This window comes from Giraffa tippelskirchi, chromosome 7 (genome assembly GCF_054371585.1).
Source record: "Giraffa tippelskirchi isolate mGirTip1 chromosome 7, T2T-mGirTip1v1.2.pri, whole genome shotgun sequence".
Taxonomy (NCBI): Eukaryota; Metazoa; Chordata; class Mammalia; order Artiodactyla; family Giraffidae; genus Giraffa; species Giraffa tippelskirchi.
The window spans coordinates 34,196,394-34,215,258 of NC_137281.1; the positions used below are offsets into that span (position 1 = coordinate 34,196,394).

General features: G+C 39.0%; 1 protein-coding gene across 4 annotated transcripts in view; it reads right to left on the reverse strand.

Annotated features, from left to right (window-relative positions):
* LOC145514266 (uncharacterized) overlaps window positions 1-18,865 on the reverse strand; it is a 718,708-nt gene that overhangs the window by 180,058 nt on the left and 519,785 nt on the right. The window lies entirely within an intron of this gene.

Genomic DNA, 18,865 nt, shown 5'->3' on the forward strand with positions numbered 1-18,865 from the left:
TTAACCTACTTAGTTTAACCCACTTAGTTTAACCCACTTAGTATAACATCCAGTTATATCCATAAAACCTGTATGTTGAGGACATCTGCTTCCATATGTAATGGGGTTAGGTTATCTGGTATGATTTTTTCTTAATGCAAATTAGTATAACACCTTATCTGTCATCACTCACAGAGATAGCTACTTTTTTTTTTTTTGGCCACACCATGTGGCTTCGGAGATTTTAGTTCCTTGACCAGGGATTGAACCCATGCCCTCAGCAGTGAAACCGCAGATCCTAACCACTGGACTGCCAGGGAATTTCTCAGACAGTTACATTTTGAAGCAAACAACACAGCACAGAAATGCCTCTAATGTGACATGACAGCGTTCAGAAAGAGGACCATGGTGAGAATCTCTCTCTCTCTGACAGGGGAAGAGGTGAGACAGTAGAGGGGAGAAGTAATTTGTGGGATTAAGGAATATAGATATTATAAATAACATATGATATATGCACTATTATTATACCCATTTCATAAATAAGAAAACAGAGGCTTAAGGAGTTTAAGCCTTGCCCAAGTGATGGGGCTAGAAAAGAATAGTTATACAGGTAGTTATTAAAGTCCCAGTAGGGGATTATAGGTAGAAAGGGAAACCTAGGGAAATTTGGGAGACCACTGTGAGTTAATGATCACTCAAGAAAGCTATCCACCATGTCATGGAACGAAGCAGACTTGTTTAACTATAAACCCATAAATAAAAGCGGGCTTCCCTGCTGGCTCAGATGGTAAAGCCTCTGCCTGCAATGCAGGAGACCTGGGTTCGATCCCCGGGAAGATCCCCTGGAGAAGGAAATGGCAAGCTACTCCAGCACTCTTGCCTGGAAAATTCCATGGACAGAGGAACCTAGTAGGCTACAGTCCATGGGATCGCAAAGAGTCAGACACGACTAAGCAACTTCACATAAATAAAAGCATGAGATATGCCCCAGGTTATTAAGTGAAAGAAAAAGACAATGTTACACTCTTCTACTGATTTGTATAAGTGCTATAACAGTCCTAGTTTGACCTCATAGGGTAGACACTCTCCTTCTCAATATGAAGGAGGAGTTAGTGATATAAGCCTGACATCTACTTGAAGAAGGCAGTCTTGTCCCCCCACCACTTTCCTTTGATTTTAAAAAAGTAGCCCACTTAACCTTTGGGGCAGAGCCCCCTCGCCTGCCTGCTCGCGTCTCTCACTCACAAGTGTCCTGTAAATCTACTTCTTGCCTATCATTTGCCTCTGGCTGAATTCCTTCTGTACTGAGACACTAAGAACCTGAGCCTCGGGAAGTCCAGACACCAGGTGAGAGAGTCTAATTAAAAGACTGTGGGTTCAAGTCCCGATCTGAGCTGCACAGTTTCACAAAGACATATAAAACATAAGTGGCGGAGTTGGTAGCATATCACACGTGGTCTGGGTTCCATTTCTGTTCTATGACTGACTTGGTCAGAAATGACAGAGTTTCTAGACTTAAAATTCATAGCTCAGTTTAATTCAGTCCTCAACACCGATTATGTTAGTTTCCCAGGTAGGTGATTGTTGTTCAGTGGCTAAGTCGTGTCCATCTCTTTGTGACCCCACGGACTGCAGCACACCAGACTTCCCTACCTCCACCATCTCCCAGAGTTTGCTCATACTCATGTCCATTGAGCCAGTGATGCCATCCAACCATCTCATCCTCTGTTCCCCATTTCTCCTCCTGCCTTCAATCTTACCCAGCTTCAGGGTCTTTTCCAATGAGTCGGTTCTTCACATCAGGTGGCTTAAGTATTGGAACTTCAGCATCAGTCCTTCCAATGAACATTCAGGGTTGATTTTCTTTAGGATTGACTGTTTTGATCTCCTTGCTAATAAACCTGATTGGGGCCCTCTAGAAGCTTATACTGATGTAGCAATTTATTTTAGCCATGGAAGACAGACTTGTGGCCGTCCAAGTGTGGTCTCTGGAGAAACATCACCCGAATCTTATTAGAAGTACAAATTCTCGAGCCCCACCCCAGACCCACTGGACCAGAATCTCTGGGAATGGGTCCCGGGTCTGTGTTTAACCAGGCCTTCCAGGTGAGAAGCTCTGCTGAAGCTAACACGTCATGCGGGTCACAGGAGTTACTTTGTTTAATCCTCACAGCAGAACTTAAATGTCAGCTCCTAATATCAGATGAGGAAACTGGGCCAGATGGCCCTGAATTAATATTCCCCAAAAGGGGTAGAGTCCCTTGGATAGCAAAAAGATCACACTAGTCAATCCTAAAGGAAATCAACCCTGAATATTCACTGGAAGGGCTGATGCTGAAGCTCCAATACTTTGGCCACTTGATGTGAAGAACTGACTCATTGGAAAAGACTCTGAAGCTGGGAAAGCTTGAAGGCAAAAGGAGAAGAGGGCAACAGAGGATGAGATGGTTGGATGGCATCACCGGTTCAATGGACATAAACTCGGGCAAGCTCTGGGAGATGGTGAGGAGGGACAGGGAGGCCGGGCATGCTGTAGTCCATGGGGTTGCAGGAGTCACACAGTTTTAGTGACTGAAAAACAACCACAAAGGCATAGTTGGTAAGCGAGAAGGCTGGAAATCTAACCCACTTGTGTAAGAGGCTCCTGCTAAGGTGCAGTGAATGGGATAGAGCGCATCTTTTGACTCTGCTACTACTTCAATGCAACCTTCTTGGTCTGCACATGGCTGCACTGTTCAAAACACTCTAGAAAGGCAAATCAGGGAATAGAATTTAATGGGAAACTAAGATGCCTGCGGGCACTTATCTCATAATAACATTCTACTTATGAAAGGATGCTATCATGTAATTAGACTCTGGGAGGCCAGGGGGAGACAAGTGGCTCTTATTTTAACTTCTTCACAATAATGGAGTGTTGCCAGAGAGTTATTCACACAACAGATGCTGCGAAGACATGTGCTGATTCTGTGGGTTGCAGCCTAACCCCACTGCAACAAGAGCCTCAGTCCTCATGCACAGGGAGAGAAGTCCTCCCGAAGCAACATCTAACACTTGCAGCGGAACTATAAATCTAAGCTAATGGGAGAAAATGCAACTCCTCCATTCAGACTTTCTGAAAATATTTGCCTGCGATGTTTTGTACCACAGAGATCGCACGCACACACGGAAAGTCAGTATTTACCCTGGATTGGCTTCAACTGGAGAGGCAGATTAGGGAAGGTAATCAAGTACATTTCACTTTTACCTAGTAAATAAATTAAATGGTCCCTGTGGTTACTCATTAAAACTTATATGGTATGTTCATCAATTACCAAACAGCTTGAACAAAGCAGAGGTAAATTAACTTTCTCAAATCCACATGGCTTGCCAAAAGGAGTATACTCAGAGCAATTCCATTGGTTTAAAGTTCATCCAAAATACTATTAGCTTGGAGTCCAATTTTGAACTGTCAAGGGGAATACATACAATGGTAATTTCAGATCATTATCATGGCATTCCAATGCAAATGACCACAATTTAATTCATTATCACTAACATTACATCTTTATTTTGCTACCGACTGGTGACTGACATTTCCAGGCCTACGAGAAGCAAATGCTAATTAGACCACGGTGTGCTCTTACCCTTCCTTCTTCTGCTGCATTTTTCCATCTTTAGGGAGACGTGCTGGAGGAAATTTCTGACCAGCTGCTGGCCCTTGACACTCCTTCTCGTAGGCCCTGAGCCAGGCTACCATCTCTGGGATAAAATGAAGCTCCTGTGAATTTCCAGCTCTGTGTATTGTGCCTCTGAAATGGAGCCTGTGTAATGGAATGACCCTTTCCTTAAATCACCCATCCAACCTAATTTAGGAAGTCTAAAGCACTCCAGGGTGACAGAGCACAGGCATTAACATGCAAACAAACTGCCATGAAAGTTCAAATTTGCATTTAGACTGGACAAAAGGGAGAGAAATGGCTTTCTATGCTGTGCCTTGCATCATCAGAGTTTCACAAATTACTAATCTCTGAAATGATGCCAGAAGGGAACTTCCTCTGTTCCTCTCATTCATGCTTAGGTGGACTCAATTCATCTCTGAAAAGCGTGGCTTTTCACTCTCAACATGAGATGAGAAAGGGTTGTGAAATCTCAAACAGCTCCAGTGACATGCTTAATGTGTTCAAATAAAAGCAATTAGTAAGCACAAAATTGAAGCTCCTCAGATCTTTGGGCTGCAGACTCGGGGAAAAAGACATAAAACATGGATTTTCTTTCCATTTCCCTAATATGTCACAATAAGTCTGCCTTCAAGACAATGTCTATCCCTAGAAGCTCTGTGAAAATGTTTATTTATCCTCTCACTATTAAGCTGCAATAATAATAATGATGGCTTCCTGGTGGCACAGTGGTGAAGAACCCACCTGCCTGTCAGTGCAGGATACGTGGGTTCAATTCCTTCATCGGGAAGATCCCCTGGAGAAGGAAACAGCAATCCACTCCAGTATTCTCACCTGGGAAATTCCATGGACAGAAGAGCCTGGAGGGCTACAGTGCATGAGGTCGCAAAGAGTCGGACATGACTTAGGACTGAGCAGAGCATACACACAATAATAACGATAGATGATCATTACAGGCAGGTCCTGATAATTGGCTTTGCATAGTTTAATCTGCAAAACAACCATGGAGGTATAGCTCAGTGGTAGAGCATCTGACCGCAAAACAACCCTGAGAGATATGAACTGGATTATCAATGAGGAAGAGGAGTCTGGACAGCGCAAACAGTAACTCTAGTTGAGCAGGGTGATGAGTACCTTTTATTGACTGTTTCTTCTACATCACTATGCACTTCTCTATCTGTGTTTCCTTCACTTCCCAAGCCAGCTCTTTTCATTCAAATGCTTATTAGGGTCTGGTTTTCCAATTAAGAGAACAGAAAGGACTTCCCTAGTAGCCCAGTGGTTAAGAATCCACCATGCAATGCTGGGGACGCAGGTTCAATCTTTGGTCAGGGAACTAAGATTCCACATGCCTCGGGGCAACCAAACCAGCAAGCCACAACTTCTGAGCCTGTGTGCTCTAGAGCCCAGAGACACAACTAGAAAGCCCACGTGCCATAACTAGAGAGTCCGTGTGCTGCAACAAAAGATTCTGCACAACACAACGAAGACTCAGTGCAGCCAACTTAATTAATTATTAAAAAAAAAAGAGAGACGGAATAGAAGATGGTATGATCAAGGAATCACAGATTCACCTGCCCCATGTGTTGAATGTGGAATGAATAAGTAAACTACTGAAGCATGATTAGAGCAAAAAGTAGACGGAGTAATTGATAACAACGAATTTTAAAATGAATAGATTTGAAATGCTTTGCTCTATATTGAAATCCAGCTGGGTTAGAAGAATTTATCCTTTAACATGATTGATACATGTATAATTTAATTATAATTTAAGGTTTTAAGCACAGTTACAATTAGGTAGGTGTACCTGACTTGGAGTTGTGCTTTTAGAAAGTTGGCACATGGAAAGCCATTGCTGTACTTAAAATGCCTATCCATGAATGCAGCTCTCAAAAGCCTGAGCTGGACCCCTCCCCAAAGGAAGTTCTTCTCAGTGTCAACTTTCCAAAGCTTGTTTTCCTCATCTATCATTTAACCATTAATAAATTTCGCTGGAATAACTGCACATTGCAGACTGAGGAAAAAAACAGGCTCCATGTGTTACATGAGACATTGTTCCCCTACTTCTGAAAAATAAGTATCCTGCTGAAAAAAGCATGTGCCCTGGGGCTCGAGACTAATAGAAATTTCAAGGCTTGTCTTATGTTTGCAGGTTAATCTTTCTTTGTCCCCCATCTCAGCCAGCAAATACAATATCATAATAACACAACTCATCTCAGTGTTTTTGAACTTGGCTTTGGATTGGGGATCATTGTGTCTTTGCCTTTAGATGTCTCACTTTGATGCATTCTATTTCAAAGGGAGAGATAAAACCCAAAGTTCATTCTCACAATGGGACATCCTTTCAAGCCAAAGAGAAATGTTGGTCCTCTTTGTGGCACACAGCAGCCTGGATTCACTTTGAGATCCTCACTTGAAAGTACCTGGGCAAGTGCAAAACGGCGTCAGTGATTTATTTTGCCACAGTGAGAACAGAATTGCTATAGCTATGTCCACTGCACAAGTGGGCGGACAGAAGTGGTGGGAGTGAAGCAGGGAGAAGACCTCGGGGAACAGGTTTCCTCATTGAGTCTTCCTAATTACTAGCCATGCAGCTAAGCTCTTCAGCACTAATGGCTCCACTGGGTATAAATAGCATATATATATATACATATATATATATCTGGGCAAGAGGAAGGATGTGTTAAACCCACCTTCTTATCTCTCTTTTTCTCTTTCTCTTTGTCTCTTTGAACTCAACTCCCAATTACACCAAAGAAAAAAGAGTCTTTTGTATACTTCACCATTCATAACACGTTTCACCTTCTAAAACTGTTTTCAATTGATTCCTCAATTTGTCATTCTATTTGACACTTAAGTTTCTCATAATTTTGAAGAAATCTCTTTCTAAATACATTTCCTCCACCTTCAACTTTTAATAGATCACAATTTCCACAGGGATGCATAAATTCTTTTTTATCTTTATATCCTCAATGCCTAAAACAAAGCCTAGAATACATTATTCAACCAATACATGTTTGATGAGTGAATAAGTGAAGAAATAACCAAATGAAACTTTAATCATTTACTCTTCTTTAAATCCTCCTCCTTTCTCTAAGCATACTCATAACTGTGCTATCCTGAAAAAATCTTTTAATGTTTTTGCATGATGTATCCTCTGAAATAAATTCATCAATTTCAAAGCACAAGATGGCATATCTCTTTCCACCTCCTTCCCAAGTAACAGCAATTTTGTAACCAAAGATATGGATCAAAGGACCAGTCTTTAAAACTTAAGGAGTGTTCTCTCAACCAAAGCGAAATACAGAGGCTATCACCCTCCACTCCACGCATCCTCTTACCTTCCTTAGATGACATATCATGTCAGTACCCTGAGACTGCCATGGTCCCCACTGGTAGAATCTTACCTGAGGTCTTAATGGCAGCAGTGACATAATTGAGTGTATAATTGAGAAACTTAGCTCACTGGTAGGCTAATATTTTATTTGCAAAATCTTTTCTGAGTGCTTAAACTACAAGGACTACACTAGATGTTCTAAAGGATTTTTTTAATCATATAGCAATCCAAAACTCAATAAACTAAAATTCCAGGAAAAAAATATGTGGTTAAATGTCCATGTTTTATGTCTGAAAATTATTTATCTCATAAAAAGCTTCAAAATTAAGTACTATTGGGAGAGGGATTTCACTGGATCACACAAAGCTGCAAACAGGAGACGGCATTTTAATAAAGCCTTGAAGGAATAAATTAATAGGTGAATGTTTTTTCAGTGGTAGGCTCTTAAACAAATAATAAATTAAAAGTCCTTATTTGTCACATTTGGAAATTTCCATGTTGGAAATACCTAAACCATGGCCTGTAACCAGTTCTCTAATTCCTAAAAAGTTTACAATTAGCTCTCATTTACAATTATGCTCTAACTTAATTAACACTGTTTGATAAATTTCAACTTAAGCAACCCTTGTTATGAACCTAAATGCTATATATGAAACTGAAAAGATTCAATTGTCTCTATATTGAAGGGCATGTTTCAACGAAGGAAAAGCAGTTAAGGAGAGAGGCATAGATAGGTTTTGAAGGACTTTTAGCTGACTCTGGTTCAAAGAGTCATGATTACATCCAGGAAGATTATCCCCATCTCTGAGTAGCTCTGAGCCTTGGCAAAGGCAGGTTGACTTAATCAAAGTGTTTTGTTAAAAATTTGATCATATGTCTTCATCTTCCAAATCTAGGAGTTCTATCTATGATAATATAGATTTAGGAAAACAAAATCTATACAACTTCTTCTATAAATATTTTTCTTAATTTGTACAGTCATGAAGTGAAGAATTAAAAAATCTTTATAGTCATGAAAGGAAGAATGAAGTTAAAACAGGAGAGGTCTGAGTATTTCTCTGTGAAACCCAACTTGGCGTGAAGTCAGGGTTTCTTTGAGCAATTGCCTGATGATGGGAGAGAATTTGGCAAAGGTAACCCAGAATTCTGGATGTGCTTGTGTTTTTGTTTACTGAGCCCAGGGGTTTATTTCTCAAATGAATTCCTTTTTTATTGTGATGGTAGTAATCATGAAAATTCTCCTGGTAATAAGCTCTGTGAAGGCTCCTTGGCAAAACGGGCTATAAATATTGGCCAAACGCCACACTTCAATATTTTGGTTTGAAACACAGTAGCCAAAAGCTCGGGAAACATTTTCAGAAAAGACCCATTGTCCTGGCCTTCAGCTGGAATCCTCGACAACAGACTCCATCTGCTGTCTTGCTGCCATTATTCTGGCCACGAGTAGAAGACACTTCCCAGTCACACTGCTCAGTATCCAGCTTCCAAAATGAGCAGGAAACTATAAAAAGTGCTTCTTTATTAAGTGAGACGGTGGACTATTTGAACACCAAGACCTCTCATCAATCTTTAATGTTATGAATCTAAGAGCCATTCAGTTCTGAGAAAGCCAAACTGTAAAGCAGGGAAAAGGTATGATGGTGGGAAAACTGGAAGCATGGCCTCTAAGCATGAATTGGTCACTAACTCATGATGTTGTTGGATTACCTAACCCCTACATTTCCTTCTAACTCTACAAATCTAGGAATCTACTGTCAAAGGTGTTCTAAACTTATCCTTTAGCATTAGGCTCTATCTAAAAGACAGATAAACTATATTCACTCAGTATGATTTAAGGGCTTCCCAGGAGGCACTAGTGGTAAAGACACTGTCTGCCATGCAGGAGACTCGGGAGATGCAAGTTCGATCCCTGGGTTGGGAAGACCCCCTGGAGTAGGAAATGGCAACCCACTCCAGTATTCCTGCCTGAGAAATTCCATGGAGAGAGGAGTCTGGTGGGCTACAGTCCATGAGGTCACAAAAAGTTGGACATGTTTGAGCACACTTGCAATGATTTAAGGACCACCGATTGTCTTCCATGTGGTACCCACTAAATTTGATGTTGTAGAACCAAGAATTAAACAGAAAGGACTTCTGCATGAAGTTGATCACAGTTGGATAGGGAAACTACAACCAAAATATATTGTATTGGTACAGAGATCCCTCCACCATTCCCTCCAAGGAGATATGTTCTATCTAATGGACATCACTTGTATGTTGAATCCAAAAAAAATGGGATAAATGAACTTATTTATAAAACAGAAATAGAGTTACAGATGTAGAAAACAATTTTATGGCTACCAGTGGGGATGAGAGATGGGATATACTGGGCGATTGGGATTGATATATACACACTACAACGTATAAAATAGATAACTAACAAGGACCTGCTGTATAGAACACAGAACTCTACTCAATATTCAGTAATGACCTATATGGGGAAAAGAGTCTAAAAAAGAGTAGATATATGTGTATGTATAACTGATTCACTTTACTGTACACCTGAAACTAACACAACATTGTAAATCAATTATACTCCAATGAAATAAAAAAAAAAAACCTCCCAATTGTCATTACAATTCTGTAATAACAGGACATTTAAAGACACTTCATATCAGCCCCTTAGGTTTGCTCTAGACAGGAGAGCAGGTTATACTAAACAACACAGGTATGTCAAACCACACTGGCAGTTGCATCTCAGCCAACCTCATCTTTGTTGACTCACTAACATGCCTTCAGGGTTATCCCTGTCATCACCATAGACATTAGGATCAGTCCTGCCACTTAACCAACATTGAGATATGGCACAACCGTCACTCATGCATTGGTTTTCTCATCTGCCCAAGGGGCATCTACCTCCTCAACACAGGCTTAAAAGCAATGTCTATAAAGAGGTCATGCAATAAATGTGCCCTCTTATTCATTTTAGTATTATGCTGCATATGCATGCATAACATGGACCTTCTGCTTGTTTTTATGTGTTTCATAATATTTTAATGAGGCAGGGTTAAGCAAGTGTGTTCAAGAGAATATTCTCCCATCATTCTCACTGAATCTTCAAAATATTCAGAAACAATTTTGATGCTATCTTTAATTTTCCTTTCTTATCAAGTCTGCTGAGTCTACTTAGGGATATCAATCCTACTTTAACTTCTCTTCCTGTGCTTTGTCTCAAATTATGAATGCAACAATATTCTGAAAAACTGTCATAATTACTATTAAGAAGGTTCATTCAGGTATCTATGGAAACAGAGAAAAATAAGGCAAATTTAATCATGTCAGATGGGGTGTTAAGTAAGGCTTTTAGAAAAGAGCAACAACCCTTGAGTTAGTTGTGAGATATGACTGAGCACTAGAGAGAAAGCCCAAGAGGGGTTCAGGTATAGGGCAAAGGCACTTGGGTTCATGAAAGCCCATGCTGCCTCTGATCGCTCACACCATGCCCATGAAGAATGCAATACAAAGGAATGTCAGCTGACACTGGCAATAGTTGGGGACCAAATTTGAAAGAGCCCAGCACACTGTGCTTAGATATTTGAACATAATTTATATAGAAAGCAATAGTGTAATGAGCCTCTGAAGGGTTGAAGCAGGCAGCCTGGATGATCAGATTTACATTTTCAAAGAATCACACTGGAAACAGCCCTAGGAATGGACTAAAGGAACAGTAGGCTGGAAAGTAGAGAACCAAAAACTAGGCAGCCCTACTATTCCATACATGGCCTTATTCACTAACATCTCACAAGTTTTAGCAATCAACACTTATGAAATGACAGGCAAATGACAACATTTCCTCAGTTTTGAGTGGAAGTAAATGAGTGGCTCAGAAAATAAAGAATCTGCCTGCAATGCAGGAAACTCAAGTTCAATCCCTGTGTCAGTAAGATCCCCTGGAGAAGGGAATAGCTATCCACGCAAGTATTCTTGCCTGGAGAATTCCATGGACAGCGGAGCCTGGAGGGCCACAGTCCACGGGATCGCAGAGAGTCAGACAGACACGACTGAGCAACTAACACTTCGGGTGACTACGGCAGGGTGACAGAAGAGTAAAGTGTGATTGGAAAAAACTTGCCATCTATTGCCCAATTGATTGGAGGTTCGTATCTTGCTAGTTTTATGAATGTTTCCCATTTGAGAATAAATCTAAGGCATAATTCATCACTAATTAACAGAACGTGAGAAAAACAAACAAACACCAGAGACCTCATTTGAATTGTTTATTTATTTTAACTACCTAAAGATTATAGACACAGGCTCATCACCAACTTATAAGAAAGGAAATACAATAAATGCATAGGTGAAGATGACTCCTAGAGGGAGTGTTGTGAAAACAATCTAAAGCAATGAGTTTTCTGGAGATATTTGATATGCACCCATCTGCATACCTAATCAGCACCACACAACAGATTTCAGTAGTACTAAAGGCAAATATCTGAAGCTCTCTCACACTGTTCAGACTGTAGATTGCCATGAAAACCCCATCATACTGGAGAAGACTTTATATAAAGGAGACACGGCTTTAGTATTTAAAGAGTGTGATGTAAATGAATGTTTATACATATTGTCATGTGATTTTTAAAATTACTGAAATATAAAGTAATTATAATATTAACGATATACACATCCTGATTATTTTAAATTATCTAGTGATGAGTATTTACTATGTACCAGGCACTGGGAATAGTACTTTGCACTAATTTTATCATTTAATATTTAAAGTGGTACTATCTCATTATACAGGTGAGGGAACAAAGATAGAGGAATTGTCGCAAATCACCTTCATTAGTTGGAAATAATAGAACATGAGTTTGAGTTCAGGTATCTATGACACTACAGGTCATACTTTTTAACAGCTGTTTAATACTACCCTGGATATGGGACTCTACACAGTCTGGATCCTCTTAGTTTTCAACAATTTCTTGTGCAAACCTCACTCTTTTCAAGAAGGTAACACATTTTATTCCTTGCTAATTCAATGTGATAAATTCTTCTTGGAGTCCCCTTGCTCCTTCTTCATTCACTTGGTGATCCTCTCTTAACTCCTTTTCCAAAATTTAGTTCAGGTTTTACTTATCTCAAAACCATGGGTCCTTTATAAAGAAACTAATTAATCAAATTATACACCTCCATGTCTCAAAACATAAGTTAAATAATAGTTGGCCTTTTGTCTATGATCTAAATAAATATATATTGGTATAGAAATTCAATTTTTATTTTAAATAACATAATAAAATATTAATAGATATTCCAGCCACATTACTTAAATTCAAATTTTATGAGGAGTTTATACCTGAGAGATGTGTTCTAAGAGTTAGTATTTCACTGAGTAACCAATAGGTCATTAAAGAAATCAAAGGAGAGGCTTACCTGAAGAAACAAGAAAAAAATCTTAAATAAACAATCTAACTTTACACCTAAAAGAATTAGAAAAAGAAAAACAGGAAAATCCCAAAATTAGTAGCAGGAAGGAAATAATAGAGATCAGAGAGGAAATAAATGGAATCAAGACTGAAAAAAGAAAAAAAAAAAAAAAAAGATCAGTGAAACTAAGAGTTTTTTCTTTGAAAAGATAAAGAAAATTTACAAACATTTAGCTAGACTAACCAAGAAAAAAAGAGAGAGAACTCAAATAAAAAGTCAGAAATGAAAGAGAAGTTAAACTAATACCACAGAAATACAAAGCATCATAAAAGACTACTATAAGTAATCATATAATAAAAAATTGGACAACCTACAAGAAGTGGATAAACTCCTAGAAACATCCAATCTTCAAAGACTATATCATGAAGAAATAGAAAATCTGAACAAATTGATTACTAAAAGGGAGATTGAAAGTGTTAATCGCTCAGTCATGTCCGACTCTTTGCAACCCCATTGGACTGTAGCCCGCCAGGCTCCTCTGTCTATGGGATTTTCCAGGCAAGAATACTGCAGTGGGTTCCCATTTCCTTCTCCAGGGGATCTTCCTGACCAGATCTCCTGAATTGCAGGCAGACTCCTTACCGTCTGAGCCACCAGGGAAGTAGACAGAAGTGGATAAACTCCTAGAAATGTATAATCTTTGAAGACTAATTCATAAAGAAATAGAAAATATGTATAAACTGACTACTAAAAGGGAGATCGAAACAGTGACCAAAAAAACTCTCAACAAACAAGAGACCAGGACTAGATGGTTTCACTGGCAAATTCTACAAAATCTTCAAAGCAAATTTAATACTTCTCAAAGACTTCCAAAAACTGAAGAGAAGGGAAGCCTTCCAAACACATTTTACAAAGCTAGCATGACCCTGATACCAAACCAGACAAAGACATTCCAGAAAAAGAAACTTGAAGGACAAAATCTTTGATGAACATGGATGCAAAAATCCTTAACAAAATATTAGCAAACTGAATCCAACAATACATTAAAATCATCATTCACAGAGTATTAACCAGTGGACCACCAAGGAAATCCCTGCCTAACCATTTCTAATCTCTGTTCTGGAATTTCCCAGGGTTACTCTTCACTATTTTATACTACTTACTCTGTCTTGTCCTGTTTCCCAGAGAACCCAACCTATAAACATTAGGTACACACACATGTGCACTCACACACACACACACACGACCAGGGGACAGGAATGCCAAGATGGAGATCCAGGTTCTCACACCATAAATGCTATGGGCGATTGAAGAAAACTTGACATTTTCTGTCTTTATAAAAGGCCCATCCTAGGCTTCAAGAAACAGTTGAAATTCTATTCTTCATTCTACACTCTCCTCCCCTCCACACAAGAGGCTTCTTGCCTTGTCCTCACCACAACTAGAGATGCAGATAAAAATATTTCATTTTAAATTATTGTCCTGTGATGTGTTTAATTACTTTGCCCTCAAAGTCCTTGTCCATATTTTTAAAAAAACACTAATGCCAAATTACTTTATGTAAAGTACGTAATTATTTCATGTTAAGTACCAAAAACTAGGCTGGCATCTAGTATGTACTTAATATAAATTAGCTTCACTTTTTCCTAGAGAAATTATTCTCATTTCTTCACTTAAGGCTCAAATATTTCTATTATGTAATCATAACTCTTACAGTATTAAAGGTATCATATTCTATACCTTCTCCTTCTCAACTCCAGGTACGGGATCTATTTTGTTAATATTCATGACATCTGATTTATAAATAAAATTGATGTAAGTTAATGTGATCACAATAATGGAAAAGGATATGGAAAGAATATATATATGCATAACTGAATCACTTTGCTGTACAATAGAAACTAACACAGGATCATAAATCAACTATACTTCAATAAAAATGTTTTTAAAAGGAAGTTGATACGTACATGTACCTGTGAAGGCGTATACATATGTGTACATACACATGTGTATAAAAGGATGGATTCATATACCTTTTATACTCAAGAATATATAGCAAATATATTTCATATACTCAAGAATATATAACAAATTATTTACTTGATTCAGTTGTACAGCATTTCAGCGAGGTTTTATTTATCATCTCCATCCCCCAAACCTCTCCCACTGTTCATCCTGACACTTTTGCCTGTGATAGTTTTTCCTTTGTATCAGCCTTCTGTTTCCCCTTGTGGCCAAAGAATCAAGTAATCATTACCTTAGGCGTAATTTTGCCAGAGAAAGACAGAGAATATCCAACAGTCATCTTTGCTATATTCTTAGATTTTTCTTTATAAAAACTGATCTGAAGTTCAACGTCTGTTCCTAGATTTTTTTTTGCTTCAATTACTCTTGGGGGGAGAAATCATAATGTCAGCTCTCACAAGCACCTTCCAGAGCAGTAGGATTTGTCAGAAGGGCAAATCCGTATTGCTCCTGATGCTCCACCTTTGCCCTGGCCATATTTCCACCTTCCCTTGTTCTGAGGATGTGAGTGACACCACTGACTGCAGTCCTGAGCCGGCCAGTTCAGGATATGCCTTGAAACGGGTGCCTTTCCTCATGTCAGCACAACCACTCCCTGACAGCAGCCTGTCCTCTGACGGGGCACTGCAGAGGGTGTGCAACCCTCACCTCAGCTCCTCAGCTGTAGCTCCACCTCCTCGTGAACAAAGGAAAACAAAATGAGAGATGAGGAAAAGTAACTTATTCCCTTTATTTTCTTTTCTGGGCCTTTGGAGCTTTACTGAAACATTAAAAAAAAAAAAAAAAAAAAGGAGGGGGAGAGAAAAAGTATTGCTTTTAACTCTGAAAATATTCACCTTTTAACACAAGGACTTTGCCCTTGAACTTCAAAACTGTGTCCTGCCTAAAAGACCAAAGAGTTTCTAAGGTAGACTTGGCCTCATGGTTTCTGAGCACTATTCCTGTTGATTTACTATTCTCATCTTTACATTTTTTCCTGTGTGATCTAGAGAATGGATTGAACTGAAATATAAGAAGCCCTTATAACAGATATTCAGAGGCATTTAAGAGGGAAACCCTGCGACACAGATCTGACATTCTCTCCATTTATGTGACAGAGAAAACAAAGTACATAAAGGTAAGAAGGTTCTATCAAGCTTGGCTTCCAGCCTGCCGAGCAGTGGGGTGAAACTCAGGCTTTCTGGTCAGTTACAGATGTGTGGGAGTCTTATTTTTTGCTTATTAGTTCTCAGGTATATTATGAGGTTATTGGAGACAGCATCAGACCATGTAATGTACAGTTTTGCTAATAATTAATATCCTGAATATTAAATAAAAGAAACAAAAGATTATTTCTAAAACTAAGGCAGCAAAAATACTACAATTATTGGTTTTAAAAGATTCTAACAAAAAGCAGCAGTATGATGGATGTTACCAAGCACCAGAAATGTATTACATAACATAGTTGAGGCCTGAAAACTATAGATTAACTATTGGTATAATACAATAGTCTCAGACTGATGACTGGTAATTAATGACTCATGTAAGACATTCTCTTACATCTTATACTTGCCTAACAATATAAACATTGACCTAGAGTATTTAGGGGCTTCCCCAGTGGCTCAGCAGTAAAGAATCCCCCTGCAATGCAGGAGAAGCAGGAAATGTGGGTTCGATCCCTGGGTCAGGAAGATCCCCTGGAGGAAGGCAGGGCAACCCAGTCCAATATTCTTGCTTGGAGAATCCCGTGGACAGAGAAGCCTGGCAGGCTACAGTCCATAGGGTTGCAGAGTCGGACAAAACTGAAGCAACTGAGAACGCCTGCACAAGTATCTAGAATAATGCAGAACTTATCCAGTCTTAAAATGTCAATTTTTCTGTGCCATTTGACAGCTGAGAGGCCTAACACCCAAAAACATCTGAAGATTTGCTAGACAGCCTTGGGAAATTTTGAAAATTTACCAGGTAGCACTGTTCTGACAAAACCACATCCCATCTTAACTAACCTTGTAATTCTACATATCTCCACTGAAGATATGTACTTCATATTGTACATATGTACATATTGTACATAATTGTACTGAAGTATAATTATACAACAGTACATTAGAAATGAAATACACAGCTTAAGAATTTAAGCATCTTGATTGACTCTATCCAACACTAGTACCACCTCTACTACATACTGACTTCATGCTCTCAAGCAAGTTAGTCACACACAATGGGGTTTAGTTTATTCATCTATAAAATAGTTTCAGTTCAGTTCAGTCACTCAGTCGTGTCTGACTCTTTGTGACCCCATCGACTGCAGCATGCCAGCCCTCCCTGTCCATCACCAACTTGCTGGATAAAATAGTTTACTCATCTATAAAATTAATTTCTACCCTGCAGACATGATGCCCTTGCAGACTTCCTAGCTGGTACTCTCTGGCTCCATTCCACTCACGTGGATCCCACAAGGAAGGGAAGCCTTGGGAAGTTCTCCCACCTGACCTGCTACCATTTGGCCAGTGCCACTATCAGGAATGGAACAAGACACATAACTGTAAACTCTTCAAATTCAAAAGTGGAGAAGCAGGTAGGGATATAGAGCCCCATCTCCCACTAGCCACTATTAGCATGATCCATAATTATAGTCTCAAACTGCTATCTGTTGTTGTTGCTCAGTCGTTAAGTCTTTGTGACCCGATGGATTGCTGCATGCCAGGCTCCTCTGTCCTACACTGTCTCCCAGAGTCCACTCAGATACATGCCCAGTGATTCGGTGATGCTGTCTAACCATCTCATCCTCTGCTGCCCCCTGCCCTTTTTGCCTTCAGTCTTGCATCAGGTGGCCAAAGTACTGGAGCTTCAGCTTTAGCATCAGTCCTCCGATGTACATTCAGGTAGATTTCCCTTAGGATTGACTGGTTTGATCTCCTTGCAATCCAAGGGATTCTCAAAAGTCTTATCCAGCACCACAATACAAACTGCTATACCACTGGGCAAAACATTGTACTGTATCCATCTTAAAGACTGTGAAGTTGAAACCAAGAAATCTGGAACATAAATCCTTATTATACACTAACTAGTCGTGTGATCTAGAACAAGTCATGTTTTCTTATCTTCGATCTCTAATTACGGTAACAAGTGATATTATCTGCCTAGTATAATGCCTGGGACAGAATAGGTGTTACTTATAAAAACGAAAGCCAAAATTGACTGGCCCTTTCTATTTACCACTGCAAGAAGTGGTTTAAATGTGTTGTCTCATCTCACCTTCACAACAATATGGGGTAGGCATGATTGTTTCCTTATCTATAAAGATGGGGCTAATGAGGCTCAGAGAGATCAAATTATTTAACCCAAGTGCATACAGGAGGTTAGACTACTCAGATTTAAGTTGCAGCTCCAAGAACTCTTGGAGTTACCTTGGAGTTGTCTACCATAACATGTTATCTACTGTAAGTTATCTACCATAACATGTTATCTACTGTAAGTTATCTACCATAACATGTTTCCATGGCTTACCAAGTAAAAAAATCTGTTCTATCAACTAGGGTTTGTGTGTGAAAAAAAAGAAAGTATTTCTTTTATTAAAAAGAACTCCATAAATGGAAGGGTTATTATCACATATTTGTTGGGACAAAAAATGAAAGTGTCTGGGGAATGATGTAAATTCCTATATACCCCAAACAGTGCTGGATATTCTTAAATTAAGGAAAAGGATTACTTCTACTGATTCTTTGTCTGCTAACATTTATTAGGGCAAAAGTAAAGTATTACACTCTTCTCTGATTCTTTAAACATCTCATGCTGTTTTCTTGAATTAATATCACTTAGGAAACAATTCTGTTTCCCAGGTTCTATATGTTTATTCACATTTGATCCTCACAGTTCAATTCAATATAAGTCAGTTAAAAATTAACTGAGCTTTTATTATGTGCTAAGCATGGTACTATTTGTTTAAGACACACTGAATGACAAGAGGCATGCGCCCACCCTGATGGAGTAACCGTTATGTTATGTATTTTAAAACTCTCACAACACAAGCTGCAAAATAGTATTGCTATCAATTTATGGACAAATCTGAACCTCAGAGATTCATTGTCATAATTACAAAATGTTGATATTATTATTCAAAAACATTCTATCCTAACACTCTTTTCACTACCCAATCCTGTCTCATCGAGTTATTGGTTTGGACTTAGAGCAAGCATGGAAAGGTAGGGATTTGGGAGAGGGGAAGAAAGAGTCAAATAAAGCAGAAAACCTTTTATTGTAAGGCATCCTGAGCTGAGAAACACTGACCGCATGACCAATAGGTCATTTCTATTTGATGTCAGATGAAGGTGTTTAAATTCTCAGTTTCGAGATTGATTGAAAATCAGATCGTATCATACTATCTGCCAAATCTCAACTTTCAGCTATTATTCTCCTCTTAACTTTTTTTTTTTAAACTTTCTCCTACAACAAAAGAGAAGTCTGTTCTCGTATTCTTCAATTTCCA